General features: G+C 46.0%; 1 long non-coding RNA gene across 2 annotated transcripts in view; it reads left to right on the forward strand.

Annotated features, from left to right (window-relative positions):
- The window catches only part of LOC134965087 (uncharacterized), a 159475-nt gene that overhangs the window by 60706 nt on the left and 76767 nt on the right, over positions 1-22002 (forward strand). Inside the window, exons 3-4 of one of the 2 annotated variants that reach the window (XR_010188312.1) lie at positions 13972-14059; positions 16643-16739. The exons of the other annotated variant lie outside the window; for it this stretch is intronic. This is a non-coding gene — a long non-coding RNA (uncharacterized LOC134965087). Of the gene's footprint in view, positions 1-13971; positions 14060-16642; positions 16740-22002 lie in introns of those variants that run through there. 2 annotated transcript variants of the gene reach the window in all.

Raw genomic sequence — 22002 nt, forward strand, 5'->3', positions numbered from 1 at the left:
AAATTTTGTAGTATACTTCACGACACAGAGGTATAGCAATTGACTACTGTACCGTACTGCAATATATATACTGGTGGTCAGCAAAATTCTGCAATGTCCTCCTACTAAATAATACTGCGCACAACTAAAATGCTGCACAGGTATGGATGGATAGTATACTTGACGACACAGTGGTAGGTAGAGCAGTGTACTACTGTACCGTACTGCTATATGTATACTGGTGGTCAGCAAAATTCTGCACTGTCCTCCTACTATATAATACTGCACACAACTAATATGCAGCACAGGTATGGATGGATAGTATACTTGACGACACAGAGGAAGGTAGAGCAGTGGACTACTGTACCATACTGCTATATATATACTGGTGGTCAGCAATATTCTGCACTGTCCTCCTACTATATAATACTGCGCACAACTAAAATGCACCATAGGTATGGATGTATAGTATACTTGACGACACAGAGGTAGGTAGAGCAGTGGCCTACTGTACCATACTGCTATATATTATATACTGGTGGTCAGCACAATTATGCACTGTCCTCCTACTATATATACTGCGCACATCTAAAATGCACCACAGGTATGGATGGATAGTTTACTTGATGACACAGAGGTAGGTAGAGCAGTGGACTACTGTACCGTACTGCTATATATATACTGGTGGTCACAGCAAAATTCTGCACTGTCCTCCTACTATATACTACAATGCAGCACAGATATGGAGCGTTTTTCAGGCAGAAAACTTAGATATTTTCAGCACACTGAGCACAGATATTTGCAAGCACACTGAGCACAGACATTTGCAGCACACTGAGCCCAGATATTTGCAGCACACTAAACACAGAAACTGAGAGAACACTGCACGTCCTCTCCCTATCATCTCCAATGCACGAGTGAAAATGGCGGCGACGCGCGGCTCCTTATATAGAATACGAATCTCGCGAGAATCCGACAGCGGTATGATGACGTTCGGGCGCGCTCGGGTTAACTGAGCAGGGCGGGAAGATCCGAGTCTGCCTCGGAACCGTGTAAAATGGGTGAAGTTCGGGGGGGTTCGGATTCCGAGGAACCGAACCCGCTCATCACTAGTCAACACACCTATTTCTATGTAAGTTAGATGTGTTTATTTGAAATACATTTGACAACACTATTTATTTCATATGATTGGTTCCCCAACGTGAGAAAAACTATTACCCCCTGGTACAGATAGGTGTCAGAAGAACCTCTTTTTCATTTTAATATAGAAAAATTCAATATTAGTATTAATATTGTTAATATTTTTTTTCTTGAAATAATACAACACATTTTATATATATCAAGTGTTGCTACTGCAGATTGGAAGATTCAGCCAGGATGACACATTCAAAATTCTTGTGGTCAGCTAAGTACTCTTACCATCTTACCACCTTTCTCCCGCTTTTGGTAGCGCCATCTTTTCCACACTCTTCTATTTGTCTTTACAGACCTCATAAAGCCCCAACCAACCCTATCAAAAGCCTTTTTCGGCATCTGTAGAGAGTAATATAGTGGGTGTATATCCCTGTGAGGCCAAATGGATAAAATGTAAGACTTTGGTAGTATTATCTTTAATACCAGGTGGTCATTATGAACCAAAGAAGGAAGAAATAGGTTCAATCTGTTTGCCATTATTTTTGCAAACAGTGTGATATCACCATTTAGCAGGGATACGGGTCTGTAGCTGGAGCATACCAAGGGATCTTTACCTTGTTATGTGTGCCTCAAGGGATTGACAGGAGGAGTGGGTGGCTGCAGAAACGGAATTGTACGCTTGAAGAAATCTGGGAGCTAGGATAGTTTTGAACGTTTTGTAATAGACAGTAGTAAAGCGATCAGGGGCTCTTCCCTGAAGGAGTAGACGCTACAGCCTGTTCCACTTCCAATAGAATAAAAGGCTTTTCCAAAGCTTCCCTATCAGAAAGTGGAAGAGTTGGAAAGGCAACTTTCTTCAGATAAGCTTTAGGTTGAGAACAGAGAGTGAAGTAACACCAGAAGAATGGTTAGCAATGTTGTACAAACTTGAATAGTAGTGTCTAAAACAAGACGCAATATCAGGTGTTTTGTGTCGCAAAGAACTTTTCTCATCTTTCATACTACCAATTAATGAGAACGTCCGCTGGGTATGCAACGCCTGGGCCAGTAGATGACCTGGTTTGTTATGCCACTGATAGTATTTAGTGTTACACTTTCTAACGGAGAGTCAGACATTATTATTAAGGGTTTTACGTAGTTGTGCCCTCGCTTCAACCAATTCCGCATAAGTCACTCCAGACAATCTAAGCTTATGTGAAGCCTCTAAGGCAGGCTTTTTCAACCAGTGTGCCGTGGCACACTAGTGTGCCGCGACCAGTTGCAAGGTGTGCCGCGGAGCCAGAGCAGCTTCCTGCACCTTCAGGGTGACCTGTTGGCCCAGGCTCTTCTTAGAGGATCAGTCGTGCTCCGGCTGTGACGTATGTCTTGAAGACGTGGCGGTGTGATATCATAGGTCATGGCCGCCGCGTCTCACCACCCAGTCAGCCCACCCACCTGCATACACATCTTCCAGTTCCTGCCTGCATACACAGCTTTCCTTGCCCACCCACATCCACACCTGCCTGACCGCCCACTGCTCAGTATTCGCAGCACTCCAAATTGAACAACCCCCACCACTGAGAGACAGGGAGGAGGACAGCTGACCGGTAGGGGCTAATATTTGTTATTTTTTTTCTCCTTTGGGGAACAATAGGATTTATGTGGGGAGCAATGTGATTGTTTTTTCTGTGTGGGCCAATGTATGTGTGTATTTTTTTTACTATGAGGGCCAATGTGTGTGTTTTGTTTTTTTCTGTGGGGAACTGATGATGTGCCTTGGCAATTTTAAAATATTGGCCCTCATTCCGAGTTGATCGGTCGCAAGGCGAATTTAGCAGAGTTACACACGCTAAGCCTACGCCTACTGGGAGTGTATCTTAGCTTCTTAAAATTGCGCCCGATGTATTCGCAATATTGCGATTACAAACTACTTAGCAGTTTCAGAGTAGCTTCAGACTTACTCTCCCTGTGCGATCAGTTCAGTGCTTGTCGTTCCTGGTTTGACGTCACAAACACACCCAGCGTTCGCCCAGACACTCCTCCGTTTCTCCAGCCACTCCTGCGTTTTTTCCGGAAACGGTAGCGTTTTCATCCACACGCCCCTAAAACGCCGTGTTTCCGCCCAGTAACACCCATTTCCTGTCAATCACATTACGATCGCCGGAGCGATGAAAAAGCCGTGAGTAAAAATACTATCTTCATTGTTAAATTACTTGGCGCAGTCGCAGTGCGAATATTGCGCATGCGTACTAAGCGGATTTTCATTGCGATGCGATGAAAAATACAGACCGATCAACTCGGAATGAGGGCCCTTGTTCAGTGTGCCGCGAGTAAAAAAAGGTTGAAAATCACTGCTCTAAGGAATTGATCATTTGCAACAATTTGGAAATGTGCGCTGATTTTTGCTTCTTCATGTAGGAGCCCAATTGGATAAGCTTACCTTCCAGGGTACACTTATGAGCCTCCTAGATGCTGTTTGAGTTTATTAACATCCGAGGGTAGCAGAGAAGGTATTATTATTATTATTATTTTACAGCCCTGGTTTGTCATATAGAGGGCTGATTCTGAGAGGTATATTTACTAAGATATTTTAAGTGGAGATGTTGTCTATAGCAACCAATCATATTCTAGCTAATATCTTCTAGAAAGTGTTAGATAACTGATAAGTACAATCTGTTTGGATGTTAGAGGCATCATCTTCACTTCTAAAAATCTGCACTTTAGTAAATATACCCCTTACTTGGGAGCAAATGAAAAAAGCTGTAACTTTGTACTTGGGTAAAGTAAAACCATATTACAATTAGAGATGTGCAGCGGGCGTTTTTCGTGTTTTGTTTTTTGGATTTGGGTCCACGGTCATATTTTGGATTCGGACGCGTTTTGGCAAATCCACCCTTTCGGGTTTCGGATTCGGATGTGTTTTGGATTTGGCTGATTTTTAAAAAAAAACACAAAAACAGCTAAAATCATAGAATTTGGGGTAATTTTGATCCTATAGTATTATTAACCTCAATAACAATAATTTCCACTCATTTCAAGTCTATTCTGAACACCTCACAATATTATTTTTAGTCCTAAAATTTGCACCAAGGTCGCTGGATGACTAAGCTAAGTGACCCAAGTGGCCGGCACAAACACCTGGCCCATCTAGGAGTGGCACTGCAGTGTCAGACAGGATGGCACTTAAAAAAAAATAGTCCCCAAACAGCACATGATGCAAAGAAAAAAAGAGGTGCACCAAGGTCGCTGGATGGCGGTAGCTGGATGGCTAAGCTAAGCGACACAAACACCTGGCCCATCTAGAATTAGACTCCAGTATTATGTGACTTATAAGGCAATATCACTGGAAGAAAATGACAAAATCACTGGAATTAAATGACAGTAATGTTGGGAATTATATCAAATGGCAGTACCACTGGACATATACGGAAGTGTCAGACAGGATGGCACTTTTAAATAGTCCCCAAACAGCACATGATGCAAAGAAAAGAGAAAAAGAGGTGCACTGACATTGAGCACTGACCAGTGATACTGAGCACTGATGAAACCACTGAGAACTGACACTGAGCAGCACAAGACACTGTACTAGTATTAGTAATGTAGTATTACTGAGCACCACGATGCAGCACAAGACAATGGCCCTCATTACGAGTTGTTCGCTCGTTGCCGAGTTTCGCTATATTGTGATTAGTCGCTTACTGCACATGCGCAAGGTTCGCAGAGCGCATGCGGGTAGTTATTTTACTCAAAAGTTAGGTATTTTACTCACGGCATAACGAGGATTTTTCATCGTTCTGGTGATCGGAGTGTGATTGACAGGAAGTGGGTGTTTCTGGGCGGAATCTGGCCATTTTATGGGTGTGTGCGGAAAAACGCTGCCGTTTCTGGGAAAAACGCGGGAGTGGCTGGAGAAACGGGGGAGTGTCTGGGCGAACGCTGGGTGTGTTTGTGACGTCAAACCAGGAACGAAACTGACTGAACTGATCGCAGTGGCAGAGTAAGTCCCGAGCTACTCAGAAACTGCAAAGAAATTTCTATTCGCAATTATGCGAATCTTTCGTTCGCAATTCTGCTATGCTAAGATACACTCCCAGAGGGCATGGGCTTAGCATGTGCAATGCTGCTAAAAGCAGCTAGCGAGCGAACAACTCGGAATGAGGGCCAATGAGCAGTGATACTGAGCACTGATGATACTACTGAGAACTGACACTGAGGAGCACGATGCAGCACAAGACATTGTACTAGTACTAGTAATGTAGTATTACTGAGCAGCACAAGACAATGAGCAGTGATACTGAGCACTGATGACACTACTGAGAACTGACACTGAGCAGCACGATGCAGCACAAGACACTGTACTAGTATTAGTAATGTAATATTACTGATCAGCACAAGACAATGAGCAGTGATACTGAGCACTGATGATACTACTGAGAACTGACACTGAGCAGCACGATGCAGCACAAGACACTGTACTAGTATTAGTAATGTAATATTACTGAGCAGCACAAGACAATGAGCAGTGATACTGAGCACTGATGATACTACTGAGAACTGACACTGAGCAGCACGATGCAGCACAAGACACTGTACTAGTATTAGTAATGTAATATTACTGAGCAGCACAAGACAATGAGCAGTGATACTGAGTACTGATGACACTACTGAGAACTGACACTGAGCAGCACGATGCAGCACAAGACACTGTACTAGTATTAGTAATGTAATATTACTGAGCAGCACAAGACAATGAGCAGTGATACTGAGCACTGATGATACTACTGAGAACTGACACTGAGCAGCACGATGCAGCACAAGACACTGTACTAGTATTAGTAATGTAATATTACTGAGCAGCACAAGACAATGAGCAGTGATACTGAGCACTGATGATACTACTGAGAACTGACACTGAGCAGCACGATGCAGCACAATGTACTAGTATTAGTGAGCAGCACAAAAGCACTCTGGAATTGTCACCCCCCAGATACCACTGTGACTGGAATGATGATGACCGATGCACAGTCACAGGACACTACTACCACAGCACCCTACATCAGCAAGATGCAGCACAAGAGAGAGACTGTACTAGTATTACTGAGCAGCACAAGACAATAAGCACTGATATTGAGCACTGATACTGAGAACTGATACTGAGAACTGCTGAGAGAACGTAGCCACACCCTCTCTGTACTCTCTACAATGCCCGAGTGAAAATGGCGGCAACGCGCGGCTCTTTATATGGAATTTGAATCTCGCGAGAATCCGACAGCGGGATGATGATGTTTTGTCTCATTCGGGTTTTCCAAGTCAGGCGGGAATAACCGAGCCGGGCTCGGACCTGTGTTTGCCATGTGGAGTTCGGGGGGGTTCGGTTCTCGGTGAACAGAACCCGCTCATGTCTAATTACAATGCAAAACATGTATTTATTTTTCTCTATCGTCCTAGTGGATGCTGGGGTTCCTGAAAGGACCATGGGGAATAGCGGCTCCGCAGGAGACAGGGCACAAAAAGTAAAGCTTTACGATCAGGTGGTGTGTACTGGCTCCTCCCCCTATGACCCTCCTCCAAGCCTCAGTTAGATTTTTGTGCCCGGCCGAGAAGGGTGCAATCTAGGTGGCTCTCCTAAAGAGCTGCTTAGAAAAGTTTAGCTTAGGTTTTTTATTTTACAGTGAGTCCTGCTGGCAACAGGATCACTGCAACGAGGGACTTAGGGGAGAAGAAGTGAACTCACCTGCGTGCAGGATGGATTGGCTTCTTGGCTACTGGACATTAGCTCCAGAGGGACGATCACAGGTACAGCCTGGATGGTCACCGGAGCCTCGCCGCCGGCCCCCTTGCAGATGCTGAAACGAGAAGAGGTCCAGAATCGGCGGCAGAAGACTCCTCAGTCTTCTTAAGGTAGCGCACAGCACTGCAGCTGTGCGCCATTTTCCTCTCAGCACACTTCACACGGCAGTCACTGAGGGTGCAGGGCGCTGGGAGGGGGGCGCCCTGGGAGGCAAATGAAAACCTATTTTGGCTAAAAATACCTCACATATAGCCTCCGGGGGCTATATGGAGATATTTAACCCCTGCCAGAATCCACTAAAGAGCGGGAGACGAGCCCGCCGAAAAAGGGGCGGGGCCTATCTCCTCAGCACACAGCGCCATTTTCCTCACACAGCTTCGCTGGTCAGGAAGGCTCCCAGGCTCTCCCCTGCACTGCACTACAGAAACAGGGTAAAACAAGAGAGGGGGGGCAAAATTGTGGCAAAATTATATTATTAAAGCAGCTATACAGGGAGCACTTATTATAAGGCTATCCCTGTCATATATAGCGCTTTTTGGTGTGTGCTGGCAAACTCTCCCTCTGTCTCCCCAAAGGGCTAGTGGGGTCCTGTCTTCTTTAAGAGCATTCCCTGTGTGTCTGCTGTGGGTCGGTACGTGTGTGTCGACATGTATGAGGACGATATTGGTGTGGAGGCGGAGCAATTGCCAAATATGGGGATGTCACCCCCTAGGGGGTCGACACCAGAATGGATGCCTTTATTTATGGAATTACGGGATAGTGTCAACACGCTAAAGCAGTCGTTTGACGACATGAGACGGCCGGACAATCAATTAGCACCTGTCCAGGCGCCTCAAACACCGTCAGGGGCTGTAAAACGCCCTTTGCCTCAGTCGGTCGACACAGACCCAGACACAGGCACTGATTCCAGTGGCGACGGTGATGAATCAACCGTATTTTCCAGTAGGGCCACACGTTATATGATTTTGGCAATGAAGGAGGCGTTACATATTGCTGATACTACAGGTACCACAAAACAGGGTATTATGTGGGGTGTGAAAAAACTACCTATAGTTTTTCCTGAATCAGATGAATTAAATGAGGTGTGTGATGAAGCGTGGGTTGCCCCCGATAAAAAAAATGCTAATTTCAAAGAAGTTATTGGCTTTATACCCTTTCCCGCCAGAGGTTAGGGCGCGCTGGGAAACACCTCCTAGGGTGGACAAGGCGCTCACACGCTTATCAAAACAAGTGGCGTTACCCTCTCCTGAGACGGCCGCACTTAAAGATCCAGCAGATAGGAGGATGGAAAATATCCCAAAAAGTATATACACACATACAGGTGTTATACTACGACCAGCTATAGCGACAGCCTGGATGTGCAGTGCTGGGGTAGCTTGGTCAGAGTCCCTGATTGAAAATATTGATACCCTGGATAGGGACAATGTTTTACTGTCTTTAGAGCAAATAAAGGATGCATTTCTTTATATGCGTGATGCACAGAGGGATATTTGCACACTGGCATCACGGGTAAGTGCTATGTCCATTTCGGCCAGAAGAAGTTTATGGACGCGACAGTGGTCAGGTGATGCGGACTCAAAACGGCATATGGAAGTTTTGACGTATAAAGGGGAGGAGTTATTTGGTGTCGGTCTATCGGATTTGGTGGCCACGGCTACAGCCGGGAAATCCACCTTTTTACCTCAAGTCACTCCCCAACAGAAAAAGACACCGACTTTTCAACCGCAGCCCTTTCGTTCCTTTAAAAACAAGAGAGCAAAGGGATATTCATATCTGCCACGAGGCAGAGGAAGGGGGAAGAGACTGCAACAGGCAGCTCCTTCCCAGGAACAGAAGCCCTCCCCCGCTTCTACAAAAGCCTCAGCATGACGCTGGGGCTTCTCAAGCGGACTCGGGGGCGGTGGGGGGTCGTTTCAAGAATTTCAGCGCGCAGTGGGCTCACTCGCAGGTAGATCCCTGGATCCTGCAGATAATATCTCAGGGGTACAGGTTGGAACTAGAGACGGATCCACCTCGCCGTTTCCTGAAGTCTGCTTTACCAACGTCCCCCTCCGACAGGGTGACGGTCTTGGAAGCCATTCACAAGCTGTACTCTCAGCAGGTGATAGTCAAGGTACCTCTTTTACAACAAGGAAAGGGGTATTATTCCACTCTATTTGTGGTACCGAAGCCGGATGGCTCGGTAAGACCTATTCTAAATCTAAAATCCTTGAACCTGTACATAAAGAAGTTCAAGTTCAAGATGGAGTCACTCAGAGCAGTGATAGCGAACCTGGAAGAAGGGGACTTTATGGTATCTTTGGACATCAAGGATGCGTATCTCCACGTTCCAATTTACCCCTCACACCAGGGGTACCTCAGGTTCGTCGTACAGAACTGTCACTATCAGTTTCAGACGCTGCCGTTTGGATTGTCCACGGCACCTCGGTTCTTTACCAAGGTAATGGCCGAGATGATGATTCTTCTTCGAAGAAAAGGCGTATTAATTATCCCATACTTGGACGATCTCCTAATAAGGGCAAGGTCCAGAGAACAGCTAGAGATGGGATTAGCACTGTCTCAAGAAGTGCTAAAACAGCACGGGTGGTTTCTGAATATTCCAAAATCCCAGTTAATTCCGACAACACGTCTGCTGTTCCTAGGGATGATTCTGGACACGGTTCAGAAAAAGGTTTTTCTCCCGGAGGAAAAAGCCAAGGAGTTATCCGAACTTGTCAGGAACCTCCTAAAACCAGGAAAGGTGTCTGTACATCAATGCACAAGAGTCCTGGGAAAAATGGTGGCTTCTTACGAAGCAATTCCATTCGGCAGATTCCACGCAAGAATTTTCCAGAGGGATCTGTTGGACAAATGGTCAGGGTCGCATCTTCAGATGCACCAGCGGATAACCCTGTCTCCAAGGACAAGGGTATCTCTTCTGTGGTGGTTGCAGAGTGCTCATCTATTGGAGGGCCGCAGATTCGGCATACAGGATTGGATCCTGGTGACCACGGACGCCAGCCTGAGAGGCTGGGGAGCAGTCACACAAGGAAGAAACTTCCAGGGCGTGTGGTCGAGCCTGGAAACGTCTCTTCACATAAACATTCTGGAACTAAGAGCAATCTACAATGCTCTAAGCCAGGCAGAACCTCTGCTTCAAGGAAAACCGGTGTTGATCCAGTCGGACAACATCACGGCAGTCGCCCATGTGAACAGACAGGGCGGCACAAGAAGCAGGAGTGCAATGGCAGAAGCTGCAAGGATTCTTCGCTGGGCAGAGAATCATGTGATAGCACTGTCAGCAGTGTTCATCCCGGGAGTGGACAACTGGGAAGCAGACTTCCTCAGCAGACACGACCTTCACCCGGGAGAGTGGGGTCTTCATCCAGAAGTTTTCCACATGCTGGTAACCCGTTGGGAAAGACCAATGGTGGACATGATGGCGTCTCGCCTCAACAAAAAACTGGACAGGTATTGCGCCAGGTCAAGAGATCCGCAGGCAATAGCTGTGGACGCGCTGGTAACGCCTTGGGTGTACCAGTCGGTGTATGTGTTTCCTCCTCTGCCTCTCATACCAAAAGTATTGAGAATTATACGGCAAAGAGACGTAAGAACGATACTAGTGGTTCCGGATTGGCCAAGAAGGACTTGGTACCCGGAACTTCAAGAGATGATCACGGAAGATCCGTGGCCTCTACCTCTGAGAAGGGACTTGCTTCAGCAGGGTCCCTGTCTGTTTCAAGACTTACCGCGGCTGCGTTTGACGGCATGGCGGTTGAACGCCGGATCCTAAAGGAAAAAGGCATGCCGGAAGAAGTCATTCCTACTTTGATTAAAGCAAGGAAGGAAGTAACCGCGCAACATTATCACCGCATTTGGCGAAAATATGTTGCGTGGTGCGAGGATCGGAGTGCTCCGACGGAGGAATTTCAACTGGGTCGATTCCTACATTTCCTGCAATCAGGATTGTCTATGGGTCTCAAATTGGGATCTATTAAGGTTCAAATTTCGGCCCTGTCGATTTTCTTCCAGAAAGAATTGGCTTCAGTTCCTGAAGTCCAGACTTTTGTTAAGGGAGTGCTGCATATACAGCCCCCTGTGGTGCCTCCAGTGGCACCGTGGGATCTCAATGTTGTTTTGGACTTTCTCAAATCTCATTGGTTTGAACCACTAAAAACTGTGGATTTGAAATATCTCACATGGAAAGTGATCATGCTACTAGCCCTGGCTTCGGCCAGGAGAGTGTCAGAACTGGCAGCTTTATCTTACAAAAGCCCATATCTGATTTTCCATTCGGACAGGGCAGAACTGCGGACTCGTCCGCATTTTCTCCCTAAGGTGGTGTCAGCATTTCATCTGAACCAGCCTATTGTAGTGCCTGCGGCTACAAGCGACTTGGAGGACTCCAAGTTGTTGGACGTTGTCAGAGCTTTAAAAATATACATTTCAAGGACAGCTGGAGTCAGGAAATCTGACTCACTGTTTATACTATATGCTCCCAACAAGTTGGGCGCTCCTGCGTCTAAGCAGACTATTGCTCGCTGGATTTGTAGTACGATTCAGCTTGCACATTCTGTGGCAGGCCTGCCACAGCCAAAATCGGTAAAAGCCCACTCCACAAGGAAGGTGGGTTCTTCTTGGGCGGCTGCCCGAGGGGTCTCGGCATTACAACTCTGCCGAGCGGCTACGTGGTCGGGGGAGAACACGTTTGTAAAATTCTACAAATTTGATACCCTGGCTAAGGAGGACCTGGAGTTCTCTCATTCGGTGCTGCAGAGTCATCCGCACTCTCCCGCCCGTTTGGGAGCTTTGGTATAATCCCCATGGTCCTTTCAGGAACCCCAGCATCCACTAGGACGATAGAGAAAATAAGAATTTACTTACCGATAATTCTATTTCTCGGAGTCCGTAGTGGATGCTGGGCGCCCATCCCAAGTGCGGATTATCTGCAATAATTGTACATAGTTATTGTTACCTAATTCGGGTTATTGTTGTAGGGAGCCATCTTTCAGAGGCTCCTCTGTTATCATACTGTTAACTGGGTTTAGATCACAGGTTGTACGGTGTGATTGGTGTGGCTGGTATGAGTCTTACCCGGGATTCATAAATCCTTCCTTATTGTGTACGCTCGTCCGGGCACAGTATCCTAACTGAGGCTTGGAGGAGGGTCATAGGGGGAGGAGCCAGTACACACCACCTGATCGTAAAGCTTTACTTTTTGTGCCCTGTCTCCTGCGGAGCCGCTATTCCCCATGGTCCTTTCAGGAACCCCAGCATCCACTACGGACTCCGAGAAATAGAATTATCGGTAAGTAAATTCTTATTATTTATTTTATTTAGATTACATACAGGTTAAATACTGGGTGCTTTTGAATATAGGGGGTGATTCAGACTTGATCACTGCTGGCAATCAGGTCATAACTGCGCATGCGTATGCACCACAATGCGCACACGCATCGGACAACAACAATGGGCATTGCCGGTCAGTGACAGGATGGTGCGAAAATTCCCATCACACAGGCGTCGCAAGGTGATTGACACGAAGAGGCCATTTGTGGGTGGCAACTGACCATTTACTGGGAGTGTCCAGAAAAATGCAGGTGTTCCCAAGCATTTTCAGGGAGGGTGTCTGATGTCAGCTGCGGCACCGATCAGCCTGTTCTCATCACACTGTAGGTGTAAGTCCTGGGCTGCGCAGAGACTACACAAAGTGGATTTTTTCAGATCGCCTTACACATGGGATCACACACTTGCACGGCGAATTTACACTCCAAATGGGGCGGCGACTATCTGAATCCAGGACAGCAAAGTGAGCAGCCCAGCAATCAGGTCTTAATCACCCCCCATAGCCCACAAATACTGAACAGCTTTATTTTTGCACTGAAGTTTACATTGAAGTACTGTAGGACACACCTCAAGAGAGCAAAAGATACAGTGGTTTCTACAATCTATTACTGGAAAAGAAGAAAAAGAAGAAAATGAAAACAAGAGACCATAGAAGAAAATCTGCCCCATCTGCAGTACAGCATGGTCTTACCAAGGTTCAAAGTTGCCCCTCCCCGCCTTTTTTTGTTTTACTTTTATCAAAACTCTGAAAAAGCCCCATAGTGTCTGAAGCCCTGAAATGATTCAGTGTAGGTGTCAGTGGGCATTGCACAGCCTCTTGCCATTTCAAGTACACTCACTGGTAGTTTAGATTGAAGTTTACTTTCCTGACTTTGTTCAATAATTCAAAACATGGTTAATAGCTTTTATTTAAACCTAGCTTTTATATTTATGGTCTGAGGAGCTTACTTGTCTGAACGTCACAATAGTACTGAGGAATACAGTATGTAATCTATATTTCATAGGGCTTTCATTGAAAGCACACAAGAGGCGTGCAGACAAGCTGAGTTTGTGCATCATTAAAATACAGGAGGAAAGATGTTGCGATATGTGAAACTATAGTACAGTATATTAACCATCTAAGGCACAAGATAGCTACAGTCCACTCATAGAGATAAAGAAAATGTTCTAGTTTGTATCACTTCTCTGAGCGGTGTGACCTATACTGGTTGTTGAGCCTAATTTGTTACACTTTGCTTTTATGCCCTTCTCTTACTCTTTGGAGAACATTGAGATGAACATCACCTGTGAATCCCAAGGGTTTTCAGTTCAGGCTGGCGTTTTGGAAACTAGTTACCCTGACAATTCTGAAGAGAAGAATTTGACAGCTATAACAGGAGGTGAAAAGAGAGCAAAAGCTACAGTGGTTTCTACAATCTATTACTGGAAAAGAAGAAAAAGAAAACAAGAGACCATAGAAGAAAATCTTTTTTTCACCCAACAGGAAGTCTATTTTTAAATCCTTTAAATTGTCTTTTAATGTTGTTTTTATCACCAATGAAATAAATTTTCAATAGAATTTTAATATTTTCATGTTCAAACAAGCTGGTAAAGTAACTAGCAAAACCTCCACCCCCCTCTTGCAAAATAGGTTCCAGAATCCAGATAAATGCAGTAGAAAATAATTACATGAAAATAATGATTGAACACTGCACTCTCTAGGGAAAACGTTGGAATAGGTAGGAGTTGCCAGACATAATAACGTTGGCCTATCTCGTATATAGGGTTTGATACGAAATCCCAGCAGTCGGGATCCCAACAGTAAGAAGACCTGCAGCGGAATCCCGATGGACAGAATCCCGACAGACCCTGGTAAGCATTTTTACCCTACCCCTAATCCTAACCCCAACCCACCCCTCCCACAGTCTAACCCTAAACTCCCCCTGTGATAGAAGCACTGGTAAAGTGATTAACGGAACATATGTTTGTCCCAGGCTTCTGGCCTATGTATTTAAAATTTCCCAGGAAATGTATGTTTTGCTAAACAGACTTGATTAGAGTTTGGGCTTTTGTTAAAAGCAAGAAATGGGTCCTCATGGTGTGGATGTGAGAGAAAAGGGAGCGCTCCATCCACAAGGCCCATTTCTGGTCTTTTGGGCCTTCAGCCTGAGAGCAGGTTAATTTAATGCCTGCACTTGTATGCAACTGATAAAAGCTGTGTCAGGACTTTGCTCAGGGTCTCACTACATGGGAAAACAGGCATCAAGCCTGTTATGAGACACTGTGATTTACTGACTATGTATGTAGTAGAGGTATTAGGTCCTACCACTTTGAGAAAGGGACCCTATGATGTTTATTTAGTGCCCAGATGGGCTAGGATTTATTTTATGTTTTGTTTTTGTACAGCACAATAAAATTAGCCACGTCTAGATTGCATGAAAAAACTGGCCTGGTGTGCTGTTTTCCTGGCTATTGTCTGTTTGGAGGTTCTCATCAACCACAGGAGAGGACACCCCTACCGTGATCTCCTCACAATATATATAGATTTATATATTTATATCCATCCATCTATCTAAGGGTGGAATGCCGCTGGGGGTGGATAAAGGATGAAGGGGGAGCTTAGGGGGAAAAGGGGAGGAACATATGAATTGGGAGGTAAGAAGGGCACAGTGCTGGTCCCAGAGGAGGGTCCAGTCCATAGTAACTAGCCGCACACTGTAGGTACTAGAGATGGTTGCAGGGCAGAGGAGGGCCCTGGAGGTAGTCAGAGAAGGGCTGTAGGGAGGGAGGAGGTGGAGCAGCCAGAAAAAGGATTATCTCTATCCTGACACTGCCTGTGGCAACCTTACATGGCAGCTACACTGCACCCCGTGACCCAGTACATTTTGGGGGGTTGGGATGCCCCCCCCCCCCCCCGTCCCATTCTGACACCTACGGATGCTGATCACATTGAGATTTTTAACGCAGAGTAATTGACAGAAAGGGACTTTTGGGGGAAGTAATGGGGAGTGGAGGCAAATATGCAGGCATGTCATGCCAGTTTACATGGCATATATCTGACTTCAGTTGTGATCATGTACATAGAGAAACATGTTGCTGTATTGTTGCAGAGCACTCCGGTCAGCATATGGACGTTCAGGATGCTGGCAGTCGGAATCCCGACACTGGTCACAAGACCGACGCAGGTATCCCAACATTAATCACAATGCAGATGCCGGAATCCCAACTGCCGGCATCCCGAACATAAGTATGCTGGGGAGGAATAGGGTTAGGCTGCCGGGAAATGGTTAGGTTGCAGAGGTGGGGAATTAGGGTTAGACTGTGGGGAAGGAGGGTTAGGTTTAGGCACTAAGAAGGGGGAGTGGGGTTAGGCACTAAGTGGGGAGGAAAGGTTAGCGTTAGGCACCACCAGGGAGGGACAGTGTTAGGCTACAGGCAGGAGGGGGAGGGTTAGGGGGCTAGAGGGGGAGGGTTAGAACACTTACCAACAAGGTGTCAGGATTCCATGCATCTGGATGCCGCTGTCTGTATTCTGACTGCTGACATCCCAAGTGCTGGGATTCCGACCCCATCCCGTTACAAATTACCGGTAACTATTTATATTGACAACTACTCTCTAAAGTTAAACCTACCAATGTTAAGACGGGATGCGGTCAGGATGCCATCATTTGGTATACTGGAGGTCAGAATCCCAGTGCCGGAATACCAGCACACATCCAAAAAGCCGACGCTGGAACTCTGACACCAACCAAAATGCAGACGCCGGAATCCTGACTCCTGGCATCCCCGATCATAAGTATGCAGCCCCTGTACTGGGCACACCCAGGGATGGTTAGGATTAGGCTGCGGGGAGGGGGGGTTAGGTTTCGGCACCCCCGGGGAGGGTTAGGGTTAGGCTGCGGGGGACGGAGTGTTAGGTTTAGGCTGTGGGGAGGGGGGTTTAGGATTAGGCACCACCGGGGAGGGTTCGGGTTAGGTTGCGCGGGGGAAAGGTTAGGGTTACGGGTCATATTGGGGGATGCTAAGTATACTTACCTACCTCCTGTTGGGATTCTCTTCATTGGGATGTCTTCTAACCGCCGGCATCCTAACCACCGGTAAAGTGTATCATACCCGTAAAGACACATGTTATACAATTCAACATTTTGAATAAAAAAATGAAATGGTCTGCATGCAATTTTGTTTTCTTTTTGGCCACGGTATTGTGGTAACTGTGAAGCTTGTTTATAGCACAAGTTTAGCTTTATTTATTTGTGATAAGAGCAGTATTAAGCATTAATAACAGTATCACTATTATGACATGGCCTATTATGTTGGAGGCTGTAAGAATAAGTAATTGGAGATACCTTTCATACAGTATAAACCTGTATTACTATTTCTTTTCTGTTTGTAGATAAATAAGGGTAACGTATAGTTTCAGAGCATCCAGTTAAATTATATGTATTCTGTAAACAGGTTATGTCCATGACAAGAAAAATGCTTTTGTCTACTCCCTTCTCATCACACAAACCGTGTACCCAGTGGATTCTCTCTGATGTTAATTCAAAACTTTCAAAAACTACTTGATTCTGTAAGTGTGTTTATTTTTAATGACTATAGATTGTAGCCCTGTCAGTGCCCCTCATTAGCACACCATTTGCCTGTAATGAGCCAACCTCGTCAACATCCTCATTCACCCACCATGGTATTAGATATAATGCACTTTATTTGTTAACGTGCTCTGCATGTCTTGCTTTATCATGAAAATCTTTAATTTTACAGTATCGCTACCTACTATGAGGTAAATTTACTAAGATTCATATTTTCCCGTTTCAGGTCAAAGTTCAATCACGAATGACATCGACAGTGTAAAATTGCAACTTTTTGAATTGATTACGTCTAATTTACTAAGCTGCCGTATTTAGCCTTTTCGGGTTTTCCGATGTCGATGTCATTCGTTTTTTTTTTCTGTTTTTTACGGCAGTGATTAGCAAAACACTGCCGACTTTTTTACAATGAATCTCGGCCGGATCTGTGTGATCCGTGCTGGGGTTCATTTTTTTTTTTTTTTTTTAAATTAAACACTGTAAAATCCTAAAAAAAAATTGCGTGGGGTCCCCCCTCCTAAGCATAACCAGCCTCGGGCTCTTTGAGCCGATCCTGGTTGCAAAAATATGGGGGGGGAAATGACAGGGGTTCCCCCATATTTAAGCAACCAGCATCGGGCTCTGCGCCTGGTCCTGGTTCCAAAAATACGGGGGACAAAAAGAGTAGGGGTCCCCCGTATTTCTAAAACCAGCACCGGGCTCCACTAGCTGGACAGATAATGCCACAGCCGGGGGTCACTTTGATATAGTGCCCTGCGGCCGTGGCATCAAAAATCCAACTAGTCACCCCTGGCCGGGGTACCCTGGGGGAGTGGGGACCCCTTCAATCAAGGGGTCTCTCCCCCCCCCAGCCACCCAAGGGCCAGGGGTGAAGCCCGAGGCTGTCCCCCCCCCATCCAATGGGCTGCGGATGGGGAGGCTGATAGCCTTTTGTGATAATGAAAAGATATTGTTTTTAGTAGCAGTACTACAAGGCCCAGCAAGCCTCCCCCGCATGCTGGTACTTGGAGAACCACAAGTACCAGCATGCTGGGGAAAAACGGGCCCGCTGGTACCTGTAGTACTACTACTAAAAAAATACCCAAAAAAAGACAAGACACACACACCTTGAAAGTAAAGATTTATTACATACATGCACACAAACATACATACATACTTACCTTATGTTCACACGAGGGTCTGTCCTCTTCTCCAGTAGAATCCAAGGGGTACCTGTTGAATAAATTCTACTCACCAGATCCCGGGTCCCAGGGTCCTCGGGGCAACCATTTGTAATCCAGGTACTTGAATAAAATAACAAAACGGAAAGCCGAGCCACGAACTGAAAGGGGCCCCATGTTTTCACATGGGACTCCTTTCCCCGAATGCCAGAAACCCACTCTGACTGATGTCTAAGTGGGTTTCTTCAGCCAATCAGGGAGCGCTACGTTGTAGCACTCTCCTGATCGGCTGTGTGCTCCTGTACTGAGTGACAGGCGGCACACGGCAGTGTTACAATGTAGCGCCTATGCGCTCCATTGTAACCAATGGTGGGAACTTTCTGCCCTGCGGTTGACCTAAAGTGACGTCACCGCTGAGCAGAAAGTTCCCACCATTGGTTACAATGGAGCGCATAGGCGCTACATTGTAACACTGCCGTGTGCCGCCTGTCACTCAGTACAGGAGCACACAGCCGATCAGGAGAGTGCTACAACGTAGCGCTCCCTGATTGGCTGAAGAAACCCACTTAGACATCAGTCAGAGTGGGTTTCTGGCATTCGGGGAAAGGAGTCCCATGTGAAAACATGGGGCCCCTTTCAGTTCGTGGCTCGGCTTTCCGTTTTGTTATTTTATTCAAGTACCTGGATTACAAATGGTTGCCCCGAGGACCCTGGGACCCGGGATCTGGTGAGTAGAATTTATTCAACAGGTACCCCTTGGATTCTACTGGAGAAGAGGACCGACCTGCGTGTGAACATAAGGTAAGTATGTATGTATGTTTGTGTGCATGTATGTAATAAATCTTTACTTTCACGGTGTGTGTGTCTTGTCTTTTTTTGGGTATTTTTTTAGTAGTAGTACTACAGGTACCAGCGGGCCCGTTTTTCCCCAGCATGCTGGTACTTGTGGTTCTCCAAGTACCAGCATGCGGGGGAGGCTTGCTGGGCCTTGTAGTACTGCTACTAAAAACAATATCTTTTCATTATCACAAAAGGCTATCAGCCTCCCCATCCGCAGCCCATTGGATGGGGGGGGACAGCCTCGGGCTTCACCCCTGGCCCTTGGGTGGCTGGGGGGGGGAGACCCCTTGATTGAAGGGGTCCCCACTCCCCCAGGGTACCCCGGCCAGGGGTGACTAGTTGGATTTTTGATGCCACGGCCGCAGGGCACTATATCAAAGTGACCCCCGGCTGTGGCATTATCTGTCCAGCTAGTGGAGCCCGGTGCTGGTTTTAGAAATACGGGGGACCCCTACTCTTTTTGTCCCCCGTATTTTTGGAACCAGGACCAGGCGCAGAGCCCGATGCTGGTTGCTTAAATATGGGGGAACCCCTGTCATTTTTTTTCACATATTTTTGCAACCAGGATCGGCTCAAAGAGCCCGAGGCTGGTTATGCTTAGGAGGGGGGACCCCACGCAATTTTTTTTAAAGAAAATAACCACTTTCCCACCCCTTCCCACTGATATACATGCACGGATCTCATGGATCCCTGCATGCCTATACAATCACGGATTAAAAAAGCAGGTCTGTTTTTTTTTAGCACTTTTTTACGAGTTGTAATTTTTCACGGCAGTGTTTGTTTGTTTTTTGCTTTGCACTTCTTAGTAAATGACCGAGATTCATACTTAAACAGCCGCGTTTTGACCGATGGTGTATTCATTCGTGATTTTTTTCCTAGGACTTCCAAATATTACGAATGCCCTCATCACTGCCGTGATTTGAGTTTAGTAAATTACCGAGATGACACTTTGATGAAAAAACGGCATCTCGGTCAAAATCGGGACCTTAGTAAATTTACCCCTATGTCTGTGCTGAAGCTCACGTTAGATAAAAAGGAGCATGAGGCAGTTTCCTTTCTTTTTCTTAAGATGTATTTGTGATTAAATAAGTGCTGTTGGAAAAGTTAGAGGATTTTGGGCCTAATTCACTAAAGATTGCAAATTCTGCTAATTAGCAGAATTTGCAATCCTTTTGCTAGCATGCTGGGGGCCGCCTCCCCCCTTCAACAAGCAGAAATTGTGAACGCATTGCAATTTCTGCTTGTTAGCAGAAATCGAGGATGCCTTCTGCCGGTGCAGTTTAGCTTCGCCCGGAAGGAAGCCCGCCACCATGTTCCCGATCACGGCAGCTGCGTGTGACATCATGCAGCAGCCGCTATCACGCCCCCGTTTGTGCCACACCACACCACATTTGTGCCGCACCGCCCCCGCAACACTCCACCTACTCCCTGGAAAAGGAGCATTGTCACCCCTCCCCCCGCCCCACGACCTCCTGTGACTGATTGACAGGCAGAGGCGATGGCATTTTCTGTGGCCCCTTGTGGCTGCATGCGCAGGACGGGCTATGCACATGCGCCCGCGGTGTGATCGTAATAATTCCGGTTGGATCTCGATTTGCAGACCAACCTGAATTAACCCCTTTGTCATGTCTTTAATCATGTGGATGTACATTCTTAACATGACTTGGCATGAAATCTCAATATACTACTGCATCATTTCGACTGTAGCGCTAGGTTTTATTAGCAGTAAATTCTGACATATAGGAGGAATATTTTATACTGTTTGACTTTAGCCGTCTAGCCTCACTATTTCCCTCTACTTTATTCTACATTTTAAGGGTACTGCCAGATATTACGGAATTTAAAGGAGAATTACAGTACCTTAAATATATAAGCTTTAATATACTGCCTGATATGAAAGGATTTAAAATCTGCTGTTTGTTTAATTACAGGAAAGACAAAGCTTTAATTACAAGTAGAATGAACGTGGCATAACACCAACATACACTCAGTATGATCCCAATGCAAATATTTATTACAATTAGAAGGATTTAGACAATATGAAATTAAAATGAATGGATAAAACATAAAAAACACAGTAAAAAACAGTAAAGAGCAGTATAATGAGTGCACAAGAGAGTTATCCAGAAAACATGGCATGTTTTTTTCCTAAAGAAAGGCAGAGATAATTTTCAATGGTATTGGTGCATCTATGTGATAATCATGCACTGCAAAGAGTCCGGTATACGTTTGATAGTTAAAGTGGATCAGAGAATCCTTACCCAGCCAGTCAGGATTGAGCCACTGGTGGAATAAAAGCAGAGTGCTATCCAGATAATGCACACTGCCGGGCTTCAAGGCAAAAAAAAGGAAGTCTCTCCACAGGTCCTTCTGGTGTAGTTACTATGTCTGCCAATGAGTTTCAGATCCCTAATGGCTCTTTTTCAAGGCAAGTGACTAAACAAGTGTAGCTGGGTCCTTTCAAAATGAAGAAGACATGAGTCCCGTCTATACCGGAAATGTGCGCGTCACTGTTACTTCCGGTCATTGGTTGCAGGGCTTTCTGTTTGTCCTGGCTTTGGGGACGGAAGCTTTAATTATAATTATATTGTTGTGATCCTTCTTTATTCATATTGACCTGATGTAGAGTTGAATTTATAACTTGTACTATGCATCACATAATTTGGCACCACTCCCTTTTCTTATGTGTGAGGTTCTATGCATTTACTTATGAGGTAGTGAGGCCTAATGGTGTGAATAGTATGGCCCGTTCCATCAGCTGCTACCTGTTGGTAAGTTTAATGTAACAGTATGTAGCAAAATAAGTATAAATAAGGGTGGGTGGGTGCATGAGCATAGCTATAGTGGGTGCAGGGGGGTGTCATTGCTATAGGGCCCAGAAGCTTAGGGGGCTTACTTACAGGGTCAGGATCTCCTGCACCTAGGACATATAGTTGTCTACTAGAGATGAGCGGGTTCGGTTCTCCAGATCTGAACCCCCCCGAACTTCACCTCTTTTACACGGTTCCGAGGCAGCCTCGGATTTTCCCGCATTGCTCAGTTAACCCGAACGCGCCCGAACGTCATCATCCCGCTGTCGGATTCTCGCGAGATTCATATTCTATATAAAGAGCCGCGCGTCGCTGCCATTTTCACTAGAGATGAGCGGGTTCGGTTTCTTTGAATCCGAACCCGCACGAACTTCACTTTTTTTTTCACGGGTCCGAGCGACTCGGATCTTCCCGCCTTG

Source organism: Pseudophryne corroboree, chromosome 10, assembly GCF_028390025.1.
Source record: "Pseudophryne corroboree isolate aPseCor3 chromosome 10, aPseCor3.hap2, whole genome shotgun sequence".
Classification (NCBI taxonomy): domain Eukaryota; kingdom Metazoa; phylum Chordata; class Amphibia; order Anura; family Myobatrachidae; genus Pseudophryne; species Pseudophryne corroboree.